The sequence below is a fragment of the Cricetulus griseus genome (genome assembly GCF_003668045.3).
Source record: "Cricetulus griseus strain 17A/GY chromosome 1 unlocalized genomic scaffold, alternate assembly CriGri-PICRH-1.0 chr1_1, whole genome shotgun sequence".
Lineage (NCBI taxonomy): Eukaryota > Metazoa > Chordata > Mammalia > Rodentia > Cricetidae > Cricetulus > Cricetulus griseus.
In genome coordinates, this window is record NW_023276807.1 from 135,530,496 (window position 1) to 135,550,235 (window position 19,740).

A 19,740-nucleotide genomic window follows, 5' to 3' on the forward strand; every position below is an offset into this window, starting at 1 on the left:
AGATGTCTTTGTTGTATGAATATGCTTCTTTTGGGTATATGCCTAAGAGTGGAATTGCAGGATCTTGTGGTATACTGATTCCCATATTCTTGAGGAGTTGCCATACTGGTTTTCAAGTTGGCACTCCCACGAGCAGTGGAGAAGTGTTTCCCTTTTCCCACATCCTCTCCAGCATAATAGTCATTGGTGTTTTTGATTTTAGCCATTCTAACAGGAGTAAGATTGTATCTCAGAGTTGTTTTGATTTGCATTTCCTTGGTGGCTAAGGATGTTAAACACTTTCTTATGTGTCTTTCAGCCATTTTAGATTCCTCTATTGAGAATTGTCTATTTAGTTCTGTACCTCATTTTTTAATTGGATTGTTTGGTGTTTTGGAGACTAGCTTCTTGAGTTCTTTGTATATTTTGGAGATCAGCCCTCTGTGAGGTTGGTGAATATCTTTTCCCAGTCTGTGGGCTGTCATTTTGTCTTGCTGGCTGTGTGCTTTACAGAAGCTTCTCAGTTTCAGGAGGTCCCATTTATCAATTGTTGATCTCAGTGTTTGTGCTACTGGTGTTATGTTCAGGAAGCTGTCTCCTATACCAATTAATTCAAGGGTATTTCCCACTTATCTTCTAATAGGTTCAGTGTGGCTGGGTTTCTGTTGAGGTCTTTGATCCATTTTGACTTAAGTTTTGTGAGGGCAAAAGGCTTGGGTCGATCTGTAGTCTTCTACATGTCTACATCCAGTTATGCCAGCACCATTTGTTGAAGATGTTGTCTTTGTTCCAGTGTATGAATTTGGGTTGTTTGTCATTAATCAGGTGTATGGGTGTATGGGTTAATATCAGGGTTTTCAACTCTATTCCATTGGTTTACCTGTCTACTTTTGTGCCAATACCAAGCTGTTTTCAGGACTATAGCTCTGTAATAGAGCTTGAAGTCAGGGATGGTGGTGCCTCCAGAAGTTCCTTTATGGTACAGTGTTGTTTTGGCTATCCTGGGTTTTTTGTTTCTCCATATAAAGATGAGATTGTTCTTTCAAGGTCTGTGAAGAATTGTGTTGGGATTTTGATGAGGATTGCATAGAATCTCTAGATTCCTATTGGCAAGATTGCCATTTTTACTATGTTGATCCTGCCTATCCAAGAACATGGGAGATCTTTCCATTTTCTGGTATCTTCTTTAATTTTTTTCTTTAGAGACTCAAAATTCTTATGGTACAGGTCTTTCACTATTTTGGTTAGTGTTACCCCAAGGTATTTTATGTCATTTGTGGCAATTGTAAAGGATGATGTTTTTCTGATTTCTTTCTCCACAAATGTGTCATCGGTATATAGTAGGGCTACAGATTGTTTTTGAGTTAATATTGTATCCTGCCACTTTGCGGAAGGTGATTATCAGCTGTAGGTGTTCCTTGGTAGAGTTTTTCAGGTCACTTATGTAGACTATCATATCATCTGCAAATAATGAGAGTTTGATTTCTTCCTTTCTGATTTGTATTCCCTTGATCTCCATTTGTTGTCTTATTGCTCTAGTTAGAACTTCAAGGAGAATATTGAAGCAGTATGGAGAGAGTGGACAGCCTTGTCTTGTCCCTGATTGTGGAGGAATTGAATTGAGTTTCTCTCCATTAAATTTGATGTTGACTGTTGGCTTGCTTATATTGCTTTTATTATGTCGAGGTATGTTCCTGTTATCCCTGATTTCTCCTGTGATGAGTAGGAAGTGACCTCCTTCATCTCTTTTGATTGATTTTAGATTAAAGTCCAAATAGTTAGATATTAGGATTGCCACCCTCACTTATTTCTTAGGTTCATTTGATTGGGAAATCTTTCCCCATTTAATTCTTAGGTATTGTCTGTCTTTGAAGTTGAGGTGTGTTTCTTGTATACAGCAGAAGGAAGGATTCTATCTTCTTATCCATTCTGCTAATCTGTGTCTTTTTATAGGCCAGTTAAGACCATTAATGTTGATGGATATTAATGACTATTGATTGTTCATTCTTGTTTGTTTTTGATTTGGTGATGGTGGTGAGATTATGTGTGGGATTCTATCCCTTTTTCCTTTTGGCTTTTGGTAAAGTGGGGTTATCTATTGCCTATATTTTTCTGGTTGTGGTTAAATTCCTTGGGTTGCAGTTTTCCTTCCAGAAATTTCTGTAGGGCTGGATTGGTGGATATGTATTGTTTGAATTTGGTTTTGTCATTGAATATATTGTTTTCTCCATCTATGTTGATTGAAAGCTTTCCTGGGTATAGTAGTCTGGACTGGCATCCACAGTCTCTTAGTGTAGGTAGAATATCTATCCAGGAGCTTCTGGCTTTCAGAGTTTCCATGGAAAAGTCAGGTCTGATTCTGATAGGTTTGCCTTTATAAGTTACTTGACTTTTTTTCTTTGCTGCTCTTAATATTTTCTCTTTATTCTCTATGTTTGGTGTTTTGATTATTACGTAGCAAGAAGACCCTTTTTTTTGGTTCAGTCTACTTGGTGTTCTGTAGGCTTCTTGTATTTTCATTGGCACATCTTTCTTTAGGTTGGGAAAGTTTTCTTCTATGATTTTGTTGAATATGTTTTCTGTGCCTTTGAGTTGGATTTCTTCACCTTCTTCTATACCTATTATTCTTAGACTTCGTTTTTTCATGGTATCCCATATTTCCTGGATATTTTGTGTTAGGGGTTTGTTGGAGTTAATATTTTCTTTGGTTGATGAATCTATTTCTGCTAGTGTGTCTTCCACTCCTCAGATTCTCTCTTCCATCTTTGTATTCTGTTGGTTATGCTTACATCTGTAGTTCCTGATCATTTACCCAGCTTTTCTATTTCCAGCATTCCCCCAGAGTGTGCTTTCTTTATTGTCTCTATTTCAGTTTTTAGATCTTGAACTGTTTCCTTGTGAGATTTGTTGATATCTTGTATTTTTTGGTTTGTTTTTTCTTCCATTTCTCTAAGAGATTTTCTCATGTCCTCTTTGAGGTCCTCTATCATTTTCCTGAAGATGTTTGTAAGGTCATTCTCTCTGGTTCATCTGCATTGTGATGTTCAGGTGTTAACGGTGTATGGTTCCTAGTCTCTGGTGGTGTCATATTGGGTTTTCTGTTGCTGAATGTGCTTTTACCTTGTCCTCTTCTCATCCTTTTTTCTGGTTGGTGTAGAAGGAGTCTTTTCCTCTCGTGGTGGGTATGGGACCAAGGTTCCCTTCTGGTAAATGCAAACAGATTGAATACTCTGATGTCTGTCCTCTTTTTGTGGATGCAGGTGGCACTGTCCCCGGGGCCTCAGCAGTGTCCGGATGCCCTGGGTCCTGCTTGGCCAGTGAATGGAGTCGGAACTTCTACCTGGGCCTCAGGATTTCAGGTTTGTCAGATTCTGCTGCTGAGTTTGGATCTGGCTAGGAGATCCCTGGAGTCAGATGGCTCTGAGCTGTGATGCTGTTTTATCTTTTGATAGCAAAAATTTCTTCTTCCTGAACAATAACATTTTATCCTTTTCTAAATTCCTCTCCTCTCTCCCTTCTATTTTCCCCAAGTCACTCATATGCAAGAATTCTGCTTTAATGTCTGCAAAACAAAAATTTGAATGTTAAGTTATGAGTGAGAACATGTGGTTTTTTACTTTCTGTGCCTTGTTTCACTTACTGTCATGGTCTCTGAACTCATCCATATCATCACAAATGACAGAATTTTAATATTTTTAGGCATAGAAATATCCCATTGTGTTATGTACTATAGTTTCTTGTCCATTCATTGATTAATGAATATTAAGGCCCATTCCCCATTCTGCCTATTCATCAGGCAGAAGACTGAAGCTATATTTGCAGCATATTAATTTTATTTCCCTTGGATGCATACTCATGGTGTGTTTAGAAGATGCTATTGTCATTCTGTTTTTGTTTCTGTGATGACATGTACTGTCTGTACTCATTGAATGTTCACTAATTGTACAAGAGAGTCCTTTTCTACATTGTCTCCTGCATTTGTTATATCTTGGCTTTGTGAAAACAGCCATTCTGACTGGCTGAGAGGATATATTATTGGAATTTTCATTTGCATTTCCCTAATGATTAATAAAACTGAACTTTTTTTTTCATTTCACCTCTCTGCTGACCAGTATACATCTCACTTTGGCAAATACCTATTTAGCTCTTTGGTTCTTTTTAAAATGTGTTATTTGATCTTCTCTTTGAGTTCTTGGCATTCCCTCTATGTTCTGGGAATTGTACCTTTGTTGAATGAGTAGTTAGTAAACATTTTCTCCCATTCAGTATGTTCTATTTTCTCTATTTGCTCACTTATTTTGCTGTGAGAGTTTTTAGTTCAACGAAGTCTCAGATTTTGCCTATGTGAATGTGAGGTCTCATCCAGCAAATATTTTCCAAGCAAATGACCTAAAACATTTCTCCATATTATCTCCTAGTAGTTATGGAAATTCGATCTTATCCCTAAGCTTTTAATCCATATTGACATATATGTAGTGGTTCAGAGATAGGGCTTCAAAAAATTCTTCTAAATGTAGTAAATGCATTTTTCCAAGTAGTGCTTATTAAAACACATTTCACAGCCTGGAGAGATGTCTCAGTCTACAGGAGAGCTAGCTGCTCTTTCAGAAGATCAGAGTGCAGACCCTACCAAACTCAGGCAGCTAAAATACCTCTAAATCAAGCATGAATGAATCTGATACCATCTTTTGGCTGCACAGGCACTCACACATACACATACACAGAATATTACATACACAGTAATAAAAAAGAATAATCATTTGTGAATATTTTGGTTCCTTTTTCAGAAATCAAATGGATATAAATATCTAGTGTTATTATTGGGTGCTTTAATACACTGAAACAGATTTGGAGTGTAGTTTGAATCCAAATAATTCATCTTCTTGTTCAAAATTGCTTTGGATATTTGTTTTCTTTATGTTGTGTGATTGTGTTTGTTTCTATGTATGTGCATGTTTCCCTCTGAATTTCAAATTGCTTTTTTGTTTAAAGCAAAATGATGCCAATATTTTTACCAGCATGACTTTCAGGTTTACTCAGCAATAATATTTTCCTCTTTGTTGAAATATTTACCAGGAAAACAGGAAGCTTTCTACAAGCAGAAATTTTTTTTTCAAAAATTTCCACAAGTACATTAAACCTTCACATTGTAGGCAAATATCTGATAGGAAACTTATGGAAAGAAGTCTTTTGATCCAAGTTTCAAATGTTTCAGGGCACTGTGTAAAGTGTATGCAATTGAACTTGCTTCATGGTGGCTGGAAGATAGAGGGAGAACATGCTAACAGAAGGAGTTTTTACCCCTTTCCTCCTTTACTCAGTCCAGGCTAGCCCCTCATTCTCAAAGATGTTCATACACCATTGGTTTGTTCAATTTGGCAAGTCCCTCACAGATAGAGGCATATGTGTGCTCCACTAGTATCTCAGGTATTTGTTAATCCAATGAAGTTGACAAGTTTAGCCACCCCAGCAGTATATAATGCAATTACAAGGCTTTCTTTTATTCATGTGATAAATTCCAAATTCCTTGTGTTACTTCAAATTAATCTACAATGCAATGCAACAATACCTTTCAGTTTAATCCAGAATCTTTGTGTCTTTTCTTCTCAGGACTCAGCCACATTTTCCTCTGTGAAGAACAGCGGAAGTGGTATCGCCATGTATAGCAGAAGCTCTGTTTATGAAGAACAGATTGTTTCCTTTCAGTTAAAAAGTTTAGCTGCAAAGGAAATCAGGAAGTTTTAAGAGATCTAATAAAATCTCCTCAAATGGGAATTATCTTTGATGAGTTGTGCATTCCTCCAGTAAACTGAAATCTGGGTTTCATGTTACTGCATGCTAATATGTCACTGGCTTTTCAAGGCATTTCTTCTCTTGTATGGGTCACCTGAGTAGGTCAGGTTGCTCTGTTTTTTGTTCTTGAACAATGATACAGGCAGATTTGCCCATTTCATGCACATGTGACTGCATCAAAGTGTCACCGGCTTTAAGGGGTTTTTCTTAGTGATGGGAAATGCATGGCCCTCTTGGAAACATGGAGTTAGCTGTTTGTGCTAATTTACTCACTAAAGGAAATTATTCTAAATGAAATATAGTGTGCTGACTCCATTAATAAGAAGGTATATACAGTAGTGCAAAATGTCATCTTCAGAGAAGATATAAACATATTAGTGTAATATGTAACATTGATGTTGTTGTCTAAAAAATTTCATGCACATTGAAAAGCATACTTATTTACTTGTACATGAATGAATGCTTATGTAAGTATTCCACATGGGTGTTTAATGCCCTCAGAGATCAAAAGAGGGTTTTGGATTTCCTAGAACTGTAGTTAGAAATGGTTGGGTACACATTTCTAATACACATACCATGTATGTGCTCGTAACTGAACCCAGATCTGCTGTAGCAACAGCAGCCAACCTTAGTATGTAAATACATTTAATATAATTTTATAACAACTATTCCAATTTGTTCCATGATACAAAATATAATATTCAATGTAGCTACAAACATAGCCAAAGAAATATGTGTGGAAGTCTACATAAGCATGATCAAGTGATTGAACAAGGACTTGTAGAGTGTTGTTCTAGATTGTGTTTCTTTTATGGAATTCCTAGAATGTGTCTTTGTAAAATGCTGAGGCCATATGTCTAGAGGAATTTGAAGGTTATGCTTTTTACCAGGTAAATATTAATTTGTAAGGAAAATTTGAAGTTAATCTTGCCTTTTATTGATGTATATCAGAAAAATGTCACTGTACTGTCACTCAGCTTTGGCTATATAATGTCTCTTGCTCAAAAACCCCTAAATAATCTCTATTTCTCCACCAAACAGATCAAAACTACCTAATCTGGAATCTGAGTGTGTCCTAATTTCCAAGGTTATTTTTGGTCAGGGAAGGTGAAATTTTTTGACTAGTCTCCCTACTGTGCTCTTGTGTCTGGGTTTAGTGCTTCCTCAGTGGTACAAGGAACAGCTTGTTTCTTCTACACCACTATTTCCTTGAGATTTAGATGGTGTACATCAATTTTCAGCTATCCAGTTATTTCTAGAACTCTGTTGGAAGCATGTAGTTCTTATGTTGTCTAATAAATTCAGTTAAAGTAGTCTCTGATTACACTGGTGATTTTCTGAAGATTTCTAATACAGCTTTTCTCATTTTTTTATTCTACATTAATCATAGTAATTTTTAAATTAAGTCCATCTCTCATTTCTCTTTGGATCCTTGGCATCTGCTCTGCACTGGACACACATTCATTGGCTACACAGTGAGTGAATGTATGAATCAAGAAATGAAATGATAATGAAGGTTGGAATTTTTTAACAATATTTCAACTTTGGCTTATGGTGCCTGTCAGTTAGTGATAACACTTGCTCTTGGTAATTCCAAGACTGATTTTCTGTTTTGAAGAATCTAATGTGGAAATAATTCTTAGCTGAGAGTCATGGCCCAAGTAATCATTTGCTTTGCTTTAGTTGATGTTACTGTGTAAATAATGAATTTTAATTGTCAAATATTACTATTATATTAGAAAAACTTTAAAGTTCTCTACATATGGAAATATAAAATGGAGTGTACTGTAACAGAGCTATAGACTTTATATTGATGTCATATTAAAAGCCTATTACAGATCTCTTGCCCTGCACACAAATTACATCACACCTTAGAATTGCTCTCAGTGATTTCATGAATGGTATGGGAGGGCAGGTGTGGATGGGAACATGAGAGATCAGTGGGGGATGGAGGGTGAGAGTATTGAAAGAGTGTACTAGAAGGGGGGCACATTTCAGGGTAAAGTAAAAACATGGTACAAAGGGATATCCCAGCAATCTACAAGATTGACCCCAGCTGAGACTCCTAACCATAGCAGATATATAGCCTTAAGTGGCCATCTCCTGTGATCAGGCAAGATTTTAAGTGGAGTGAATAGAAAACTAACCCAGTCACATAACCTTTGACCTACAACCTTCTATGTGTTGAGGTAGAGGATGGCCTAGAGATTGAGGGAGTGACCAACCATGATCAGTCTAGCCTAAAACACATGCCAGGAGAGTTATTCTACCCCAATGCTGCCTGGAGAACCAGGACTCACAGGCTGGAAGACCCAGAAATTTATGATAGAATCAAATAAGACTGGAGAAAATAAAATAATGATGCTTAATGATATTTTGCTATACTCATAGATTAGTGCCTAGCCCTATTGTCCTCAGAGAGGCTTCATTCAGTAACTGATAGAAACAGATACAGACACAGCCAAACATTAGGTGGAGTACAGGCAACTCTTCAGAAGAGGGGGAGAAAAGATTGTAGGAGGAATCAAGGATGCCACAAAAGTAATTCACAGAATCAACTAAGCTGGGCACACAGGGGCTCACAGAGATTGAACAGACAACCAGGGAGCCTGCATCAGACTGACCTAGGAACACTGCATATATGTTACAGTTGTGTAGCTTGGTCCTCTTATGGGACTCCTAACAATGCGATTAGGGGCTTTCTCTGACTCTTACTAGCTTTTGGGACCCTACTCATACTGGGTCACATTGCCCCATGCTTAATACATGGGAAGGTATTTAGTCTTATGACAACTTAATATGACATGTTTTATTGATAGCCATGGGAGACCTGCCATTTCCTAAACAGAAAATGGATTGGGAGATGGGAATAGAGGGTATGTATGGGGGTGGGGGAGAGACTGGGAGGTGAGGAAGGAGAGGAAACAGTAGTTGGGATGTAAAATAAAAAAAATGAATTAATTAATTTATAAAGAAAGCCAAACTCAAAACTAAAATAAAATTATGTTTTAAAAAGATGACACAGTGAAACTCATTCCTTTAATAATAACTTTTAAAAAGTAACAAGACTAATAAAAAAACCAACTCAACAACAACAAAAATAAAGAAAAGTTCTCAGATTAGGTAGAATTACATCCCACAGATGAAGGAACAGGATGCTGAGAGGAGGAATCAATTCAGTCCATATAGCTACTGATTGGTTGATTCAAGACCCATATTCATATCCTTTCTTCTTCCACAATGCTAAAGTTGTAGCAACTTATAGTTTTGAAATTGAAACTGTCAAATGTAGAGTGAGTAAAACCTGAAAGAAGAATGCAAATTACTGGGCTCAAGCAAAGAAAATAATTAATCTGGGGTGACCAGGAGAGTAAAATATAGTATGGTGGAAAATAATAAAACATAGTCAAAACTAACTTGTTCATGCAGTGTTAGCAAGCTATAATATTTGAAATAAAATGTTGATGCTCTAACTGCTGAAAATAAGGATAACATACAGTTTAGACTTTTTATATGCATAAATGTGACCCATAAATGAGTGTGTGTGTGTATTAAGCATTTTGGAAATAATCTCTACAAATGTAATTTTGAAAAATTTTAACAACTTTAAATTTTAATGAAATTGAGGATTGCTATTGATCTTGGTATAATTTAGGTAGTTACTATGTCTGCAATGAGCACGTGTTAATCATGTGTTCCTGAGCATAGAACTCTTGGAAGATGGCAGATCCTTGAAGAAAGGTGTTGTGGAAGATCATAAATGAGTACTTTTGGATGCTACAAAAAGATTACAGTCTCTTCCCCTTTCTTCATTTGCTTTGTGTTTGGTAAGTTGACTCCCATGAAGAATTACCTTTCCAGACACCCAAAATTATCAGCCAGATTATGTATTTTTCTAAGATAATTATTTAATATATTCTCATAATGGTGAAAAATAACTAATAGTGATCTTGTAAGTAAATACCATAGACCGAGTTACCTAAAACATGGAAATGAATTTCCTGTTAATTCCAGAGGCTTATAGTTCAAGGACACAGTGTTGGCATCAGTCCTTTGCTCTGAAACCCCAGTCCTCCACACTCAGACAACTGCCTTCTCATTGAGTCCTCACCTTCACATGTTCTTTTTCTGTCACTGGCTTTGTTATAACCTCTTCTATAAGAGCAGCTGTCACATCAGATTAAATGCAACTTGAAACCTTGTAGATTTTGTCATCCTCTGGTATGTGTTATTTTGGCTTCATATTTCCCAAGGGACCATGATCACTTGTTTTGATTTCTACCAAAGAGTCAATCATGAGATCTGTGTTCTCCAAGGGAAATTTAGAATTAATACTTAAAAGAAGTTACAAAGTTACAAAATTTCACATTTTACATACTGGCTTCCTTCATCAGTTTCATCTCTTTCAGACTCGAGATGCTTCTGAAGTACACATGAGTTTTTATTTGTTAATCTGTTTAAAATATATTTTGTGCATATGAATTTATTTTCTTCTACAAGTTTTCAAACTATATTACTTCACACTGAACAACAGATATTTGTGATTAAAAAATAATGTGAAAACATTTTATTAAGACTATAGGTTATGAGGGCCAAGCTAGTTTCCTTTATAAAATTCATGTGTGAACTCACATTTTAATTGTCTACCCTCAGTGTGTGCAGTCCACTCTTCTGTATTTCAGAACAAACTTCACACATAGCTCTAGACTTTGCTGACTCAACAACTCATTTTCCTATTAAAATGCAGTTGATGTCCTTCAGCTGAACACTTCAGTTGTGTTAGCAATAGCTAAACAAAACAAATCAAAACAAAAATGAAAGAGACAAGAGGAAGAGGAGGCATATGAAACAGGAAATGATTGGCTCTGCATGTGAAAACCTTGGCAGGACTCAACAGTGTACAAATGGAATGATGAATTCAAAAGAGAATAGACTCATTAATTACCCCCAAATAATGTATTTGCTATCATAATCTAAAATGGGTCAACCCCTAAATCTTGTCTGTTGTTTCCATTCCTTGGAACCCATAGAACTGGCTGAGGTAGCACAATCTTTTCTGCTCATAGTTACATTTCTGTTTACTTTTACAGATTAACCGCTCTTTTGGAGCTATTTAACAGATACATTGTTGGATACAGGTGTCCTGTGTTGGGACATGTAAAGTTCCTACATATAACAAACTTTTCATACTTGGAGACTTTGAAGTCTTCTTATATATAACTTAGTTTCATGCCCCAAATTGTGTTCCTTTTGAATTCAAAGTCAAATTCTTAATATCTAATGTGGTTGTATCTTGAAATAGGGACTTAAAATGTAATACAAACTAAATGAGATTATAGAAATATGTCTCTAGTCAAATATGATGTGGTCTGGAGAAGGGGGAAAAGAAGGAGAAGGGGAAAAAGAGGAGGGAGGAAGCAGGGAGAAAGGGTGGAAGGAGGGTAAGGATAGAGAGAAAGAGGGAGGTGGAAGGGAGAACCAACCAAGCAAAAATAAAATTATTTGAGAAAAAAATCATGTATTTGGAATCTGCAAACAAGGAGAGAGGCCTCAGGATACATGCACCTTGCCAGGACATTGATTTTGGATTTACACACACACACACACACACACACACACACACACACACACACACACACACACTAAATTAAAAATAATAAGAGGAAATTGTTAAGAAGAAATTTAATTCATTTCAGACAGAAATTCAGCCTAAAACTTAAGTCAATCATAAGTGATATTATACAAAGTTAAGTGCTGGGATTAGCACACTTGTGGTGGGAGTAGCACACTTCACTGTTTCTGTCATCTCACATAGAGAAGTAGAAAAACTTGGCCTCTGTTGATTTCCCAAATTAAGGAATTATATTTTAAAGACAAAATGAACTACTGTTCATACATTCACAATGTGACAGTTGTTTTCACTGATAGAGACTAATTTTCTTGATTTGTGTCACAATAAGTATTCTTAAATTATGATGTGACTGCAGCAGAGGAGGAAAAGTTAAAATGCACAGGGCATCAGTTTCCTCCACCGAGAGGAAACCAATTTCTCCAGAGTTAGCACTTGGGGAAACAGGAGTCTCCAGAACATGAATTTTGCTATTAGAAGCACGAATCAACATTCATTTGCTGAACTCTGCCTCTTGGGGTGGTTTATCCTAGAATACAAATTTTAAAATCATAAAAAGAGGGATAAAATAAACATCTAAATTCTACGTGAGATACCAACGACTTTTATGACTTGCTTCATGAAATTATGGTGCCTTGAAGTTTAATGATTTTAAGATTTCATTTCATAAAAATGAAAGAAGACTTCTCACATGAATAAGTCAGAAGAATCAGAATTCTCTAGAATGCTGCTTGCTTGGCCACATTTTATCTATGAGTATGGGTCAAAATCTATTTGGAATGTCGAGCGCACCATTTTTTTGGCACTTATAAAATTTTTGAAGTGAAAAATATCTCATCTTTGTGGATATTTTTCAGGAAAATGCTTAGGAAGCAGATAAAAATACAACTCTGCATACCTTTCTTGAACGACTCAGAGTCCTTTGAAACACTTCCTGTTACCGGGAGAGCTTAAAGAAATTTCAGGGACAGCGGTACAGAACATGGTTGTATAATCTGCGGAGGCAGCAATGGATCTTTGCAAATAAATCTTTTCTTATTACTGTGTCAGCACCTTCTACTTTTGCCAATTGAATCGTTTAGCCAGCTGAGACCTCATGTACTTGTTTGCTGGTTTTGACCTTCTCAGCAGGAGTGCAAGTAAAAATGACTCTTCATAAAACTTCCTCCCTTCCTCCCCCTCCTTCTCATTCTCTCCCTCCCATCTGCTTTTTCCCCTTCTTCCTTTTTTATTTCACTTTAGTTAAGAAACTTGTGCACCAATTTTTTTCCAAGATGGGATTTTTAACTTCTAAACAAGCATAACATATATGAGGGAAAGAAAATACATGATGTTATATGTTAGAAATTTAATTTATTAAGATTTTTATTCTATAAATTGATTCACTTCATAGTTAATCTTCCGAATAGGTATGATTTCTTCCTTGTGGTTAATTTCATCACATAATTCCTGTATTCATTTCCATACTTCTACCATTTGCTTCACATTATTCTATGGCTTCTCAGAGAGATCCTAGTAGCCTTTTCTAGGCATACAATCTAACTTCTCTGCCCTATTCACTAGTGTATTTCATTCAGCTAGTTGTTGATACTCACAAATCAATAGAGCATAATTTGGATAAATTAATCCCATTAAATTAGATATATACATCTTATACACTTCTGATGCAGCCACTAATTGATTAAAGTCTGATGAACAAGTCACAGGGTTTGTGACTATTGTAAAATCTGTACCCAATAATCATGTATCCTAGATCTCATTTTCCTTAAGAGGTTTTTGTTTTGTCTGCATGTATGTTTGTGTACCACATGCAAGAAGTGCCCACACAAGACAGAAGAGGGTGGAGAATCCTTGGGTCTGGACTACAGATAGCTATGAAGCACCTGCCACAACATTAACCTGTGTTCTCTGGAACCTATGCTCTTAACTACTAGACCATTTCTCCAGGCCATAATCTGACCCTTTTGTTGTCTAATTCTCTGGAATTTGTAATTTTCTGTCTTTCTTCCTCCTTCCTCTTTTCCTTTTTTTCGTGTTTGTTTATTTTAAGAAATCACAAATTATGTTATTTTTGGTGTTGTACCAAAAATCATAAATAAAATCTAAAGATTATTAAGTGTGTAGACATTTTCTTCTTCCATAGAAAAATAAAATTTGTATTTATTACCAGCTGACAGTTAGCTTTGAACCATGAGGATGGAGACCAATATAACCTGGCCTTAAGCCTTGTGTATGCTACCATTTCTATTACAACTTCTTCTTTCTCTCTCCAATCTGTCTGTGGAAATAGATCTATAGTTTCTTGGTCTCTTGTTCTACATCTCAACTCCTCTCAAAATTTTCTCCTATATTAGTGGTTCTCAATCTTCCTAATGCTACAACCCTTTAATACTGTTCCTTATGCTGTGGTGATGCCCAATCATAATTTTTCATTATTACTTTAGAACTGTATAATGTATACATCTATGTTTTATGATGGACTTAGTTGATCCCTATGAAAAAGTCCTTTGACTCGAAAAGGAATCACAATTCACTGTTCTATATCTTTACATCAGGTCAGGATATTTTCTTAATATTTTAATAATAGATATTCATCATTCTGCAACCAGTTATCTCTTATTTTCTGTTGACCATGGTCGCTGAGTCACTAGGATACTTTCTCAAGGTCGTGAATACTTAATAATATGTCGTCTTCTTTTGAGAAGCATCTCCATGACAGCCCCAGATAGAAACTGGGTGTGTGGCTATCAGAATATAGATAAGGGAGCAGTAATGAAGAGAGATCTGTGTGCCTAACCATGATGGCTGATAAGGGAAACATGTTCCTAAACCTATCAACTTCTGTACATACATGCTATTTTCATACTGTAAACACTTCTAAACTACTGTCACTCATTGCTATTTCCATCACTTTATATTCTCTATTGTGATAATTCCTATGCTTATCCCATTCCAATTTGTGTTCTTCCCTAGTTTGTGAAGTCCAGGGCGCTGCATCTTCTAATTTCCCTAGCTTACTGCCCTCAGGTTAATTTGATTTATGGAAAAATCTATGAGGTTGGAGGGGGATTGAATGAGTCCAGAGCATTGCTCCCCATTCTCAGGAAGTTACATTCTGTCAGAAGTCCATTCTCAAAATCCTGCTTCTCTGACATGTCTGATAAGTCTGCCTTCCCCCTCCAGCTCTCTGAGTAGTAATGGTTTGACACTGCTGATATGAGATTTCTACATTCCTTGTCATTTTGGTGATCACTCCTTTCTAAATCTGCTTTTAAAAGACTTCTGTTTTTTGTGGATACTTTAGCCAATGTGCTGAGAAAACAAAGAAATAAACAGTATAATATATGATGATGCATATTAAACAAATAGTTTATGCAGTGTGAATAACATCAATGGATACTCAATCATTTGCTTGATATTAGTCAGTCTGATTTGTCCGAATCTAACTCAGAAGCATACAGCTTATTTAGTATTTTCTAAGCCTTGGTGAGGGTGTGGAGAAAAATAAAATGTTGTTTTAATGACAGCTATCTAGTTGTATTTAGGGCAGTAAAATAATGTTATATCTGATTATGGTTTTTAGGTATTTGATGGTTATTTAGAAAATATTAATGAAATAACTGTCATACTTGCCATTCCAGTGACCACATTCTAATATAGTTACAATGAATTGAAATTCAGAAACAAGTAAGTCATGTTCTGATTCATTTTGAAAAGATAATTTACAAGAAATAATTCATCTCATTAGAAGCCCAGGGCTTTTTTTTTTTTCAAAATGAAAGGCAACCATAGTCCTTTAGGAAACTGATTATTATGTCTTCATACCTTCATACCTTCATAAAATAGTGTGTTTATCTATTAAAGCCAAAGACTAATTAGCAAATTTACTAATGAAGTTCTCTGCATCTGTAGCAAAGAAAAGCCACACCTGAGCAACACTGTGAGTAGTCAGGCCAGAGTAAATGTCAGCAAAAACTGGTATGAATTCTTGACAAATCTGAGTGCATTTTCTTTCACTTCCTGCAATGTTAACCAGTAATTAAAGGTTCTTTGTTCAAACAAATAATTAGAGTTGATGATAAAATGTAAACAGCACCTTAACTAATGACTTTGCTAACAGCTGTTGCTGCTTTAGGCCTCAAATCCAAGTTCATTATTTAGGCTCCCCATATCTTTACACAGTATTTAACATGTTATTGCCACTGTGTCAATGTCTATGTCACTGAGGAGGCAAAATTATGTCTCCTTGTTTACTCTTCCATCTGGCCAGGTCTTCAAATGTCAGATTCCATCTCGATTTAGGGAGTGACTTCAGACTGAGAAGTACCTCTGTTATTATTCTGTAGTATTTATCATATTCAAAGCATAAATTTAAAGTATTGTTACCCCACAGATTGCACATAATATGATGCAAAATTAATGTTAAATATACAATATGAAAATACACAGTGACTACTTACTCAAGGATATTATTTGCCTCTAATCATTGCTGCATCTAGTGTGAAAGAGACTGGCAGATATATTCTAAATTATGCCTCCCTAAAATTACTATTTTAGACGTGAATATAAGTTTTCTTTTCTAGCCGGGCAGTGGTGTCACACGCCTTTAATCCTAGCTCTCGGTGAAGCAGAGGCAGGTGGATCTCTGTGAGTTCCTCCAAAGCCACAGAGAAACCCTGTCTTGAAAAACCAAAAAAAAAAAAAAAAAAGAAAAAAAAGTCTTCTTTTGTATTTACTTAATTTTTATTTGTTTTTGTTTTTATGATTTTAATTAGACCAATTTTAATTTAGAAACAAGCTTCTTTTACATGTCAATCCTAGTTCCTTCTCCCTCCCTTCCTTCCCTGCTCCCAGAGAACCCTTATCCCAACCCCTTTCTGCTCCCCAGGGAGGGTGAGGCCTTCCATGGGCGATCCACAACGTCTGTCATGTCATTTAGAGCAGGGCCTAGACCCTCCCCCATGTGTCTTTCTTATTAAATAAAATAAGAAAGCAGTCAATATGCAAGTCAAATATATATTCCTACAAATATAAAATTATTATTTTAAGTCTTCCTGTGACTAAGTGATGTTCCAGTTATGTTGTTAATTAGCAAGCCTAATTATTTCAGGAAGATTCAAGGATGAGTTTGTCCTTGGACCTCTTAGATTTTCTGAATATCGTAGGGACATGGCTTTACTAGAGTGTCGCTTGGAAAATAATCCTAAAACTTCAGTGCATTTTTAATAATATATTTTCTAATATAAATTTCATATAGTAGACCCAAATCATATATATTTGTAATCTCATTAATGTAATTTTGACTTTTTCCGTGTAAGAATATACAGGAACATAACACAACATATCTACTGGAAACTGTGTGATGTTTCAATGCATTGTTAAAGTCCATGTAAGTGGGCTTCACTGCAGATTATCACTTTTTTAACTCAAAATACTCTTTTGGGAGCTTGGGAGATAGCTCAGTGCTTAAGTATATTTGCTATTCTTCCAGAGGACCTGAATTTGGTTTCCAGTACACACATGACAGCTCACAACCATCCGTAACTGCACATTTGGGGATTCAGCACTCACCTCTAGCACCCATGGCGCCAGGCATGCACTCAGCACACTTGGATATATTCAGGAAAAACACTCATACACATAAAATAAAATATCTTTCAAAATTCAAAATAAATATTTAAAATTTTCTTCCTATGATAGTACAGTGTGCAATGCATTATAATTGTCTACATTATTCTATTGCAAAAGTGAACATCAAGAATGATGAGTTACACATTTATAATTTAGCACTATCTACTAATCACTTTTTTCCCATTTAGCTTTCCTTTTAGTATCCCCAGCCCCTGGTAAATCTTCTATTGCATTACTCCAAAATTTAAGTTATTTTATCTTCCTTTGTATGAATATTTTCATCAAATTTCTATTAATTAACAAAATTTTATATGTTATGGGCACCCTTGCAATTTATAGGAATAGTCAGGGTAATTAAAACATTGCTATTTTTAATGATAAGAATATCAAAATCTTTCCTTTGACAGTTTTAAAATATACTATATCCTACTGTTCAGTCTGGTGGTAGTAGAGTGCAGTAGTTCTTATTTTGTTATAGTGAAAATATTTCTGTAGTCTGATACATGTACCTGTGGTTCTCTTCTGGCCTTTCCTCACCTTTGCCCCACTTCCAACCTCTAGCAATCACTTTCTGACTCTGTCTCTGTGAGGTCTGTGAGGTGACTTTTAAGATCCGACATTTAAGTAAGGTCATGTAGTGTTCTGTCACTTGTGATGACATGATGGATGTGCTAAGTGAAATAAATCAGGTTTATATTTTTATTATCAGCTTTCTTCTTCTAATACTATTTTGTATGCCCTATTTACTTGGGCCTGGTGTTTAGTGTTCTGAAGAGATGACTTCCATTATGTCACAATTCTCTCTGATTTTAAATTCATCCTCTTTCCTCATATTATAGGGAAATTAACAAAACCCCATAATTTGTGTTTTCTTTCTCCGGAGGAGTTTTTATGTTCACTTTTAAAAGTACCATTTCTTTGAAAGGTTAACCCATTTTTTTCAGCAGTCATTATTTCTAATAGAAGCTGATGATTAGACACTTGCTTGTGTCTAATCTTCAAAAGCATCTCTGTTCTCAGAAGTAGGGACTTTCATTCAAAATCTGAGAGCAAAAGAAATTCATCTTTCTGGAAACCCTTGACACTGAACTCTAAATGCTGAGACTGTGCAGGAGTTATTAGCCTGCTAGTTTCACTCAATTTAGAGTCTAACTGGCTCACTGTTGATGGTGTCATGACCTCATCATCTCCTTCAATGTTTCTATCCAGTTCTTTTCTTCCAACAATAGTTTCTTATTTGCTGTTCTCTCTTTACTACAATCTTTTCATTCTTCAGTTTCCACTCCCAACCCTCCTTTCTGATCTCAGCAGATAGGAACAAGCCTTATCAGTTGGCATTTTCCACCAGATTTAGAATTCTTTCTAAACTACCTAGAGTTTCTTGACGGGAAGCCTGGAGCAGAAGTTTGTCAAATGACTAAGTGGCCAGAAAGCTAAGTAGACTGCCACAGCTGTTCTGAGAATAAGCCAAGTTTATGTTCTAGCATATCAAGTTGACATTAAGGGCAATGCAACTTTTGACAAATACTAAAAATCTAAAATGGAAAGCGATAACCTGGGAAAGAAACCAACACTGAAAATGCCTAACCCTCTCATTTCCTCATCCTTTCTCACTCTGATTGAGTATCATTCTCATGTTTGCTAAGCACTACCTTTCTCTTTAGCAATCCTTTACTATGTTGTTTGACCTACTGGTCAACCACCTTATATTACACTCATAAACACACACACATACACACACACACACACACACACACACACACACACACACACACACACGTATACATGATCATGCTATCTTTCCAATTTTTTCAAAACTCTACTAAGTTTTTTCTCAGTCCATGTTGTGGGCCTTTAAATGATTAAGCATACTACCTGTCACAAATGTTAAAACAAACAAACAGACTCAACATAACCTCTATTTGGGATCCAATATCATACCAGCTCTATCATACCAGTTCTGGACAGCATGTCAGTCCTTGCATATACTAAGAACATTGATATTTGGTATATGCTGAGGACTCACTAGGTATAAGGAAATAGGCTAATCTTACTTAATATGTTGTTCCTCAGACCAAATGGAAACTTGATTGTAGACCATGTGAATATTTCCCATAATTAGAGGCTAATTCTGAAATACTTTTCCTATGTCTCAGAGATTTCCCATATGAGCACTGCTTCCTAACAGGAAAAAAGTAGAAACCTGCTTTCCCAATATTTTTCCCAATTGAGTATGGATTATCTGATTAGCCTCTACCTCAGAAATTCTAGGAGGAGAGTAAAAGTAAATGCAAGCACTGATCTGCTTTAACTTTCTCACAAGAATAGCTAGCTCTCAAGGAAGCACAAGCAGAAGTTTTGATGCCCAGTGTCTTCTCTCAGCAGGGCAAGCGACAGGGTCTATGCCAAGTAGCAGATCAATGAAGTTCTCACCAGAACAGCTCTGAAGTGTAGCTAGGGATTTGTTGGCTGGTTCTTGTCAGTCTACCAGATTTTTCTGCTTATCTTGACTAGTGAGATTGTATTGCTTATGAAATACCACACTGATACCTAGCTTCTGAACTACATTGCACAGAATACAAAGATATGTTACAGTGTATCTCTCCCAGGTTGCTAGACTGTGCTTGCTGCTTACTTTTTTATATTAAACTTTTCATCCTGATACTAACAATAAATTCTTACTACCTGTCTGAATATGAAACTCTCTG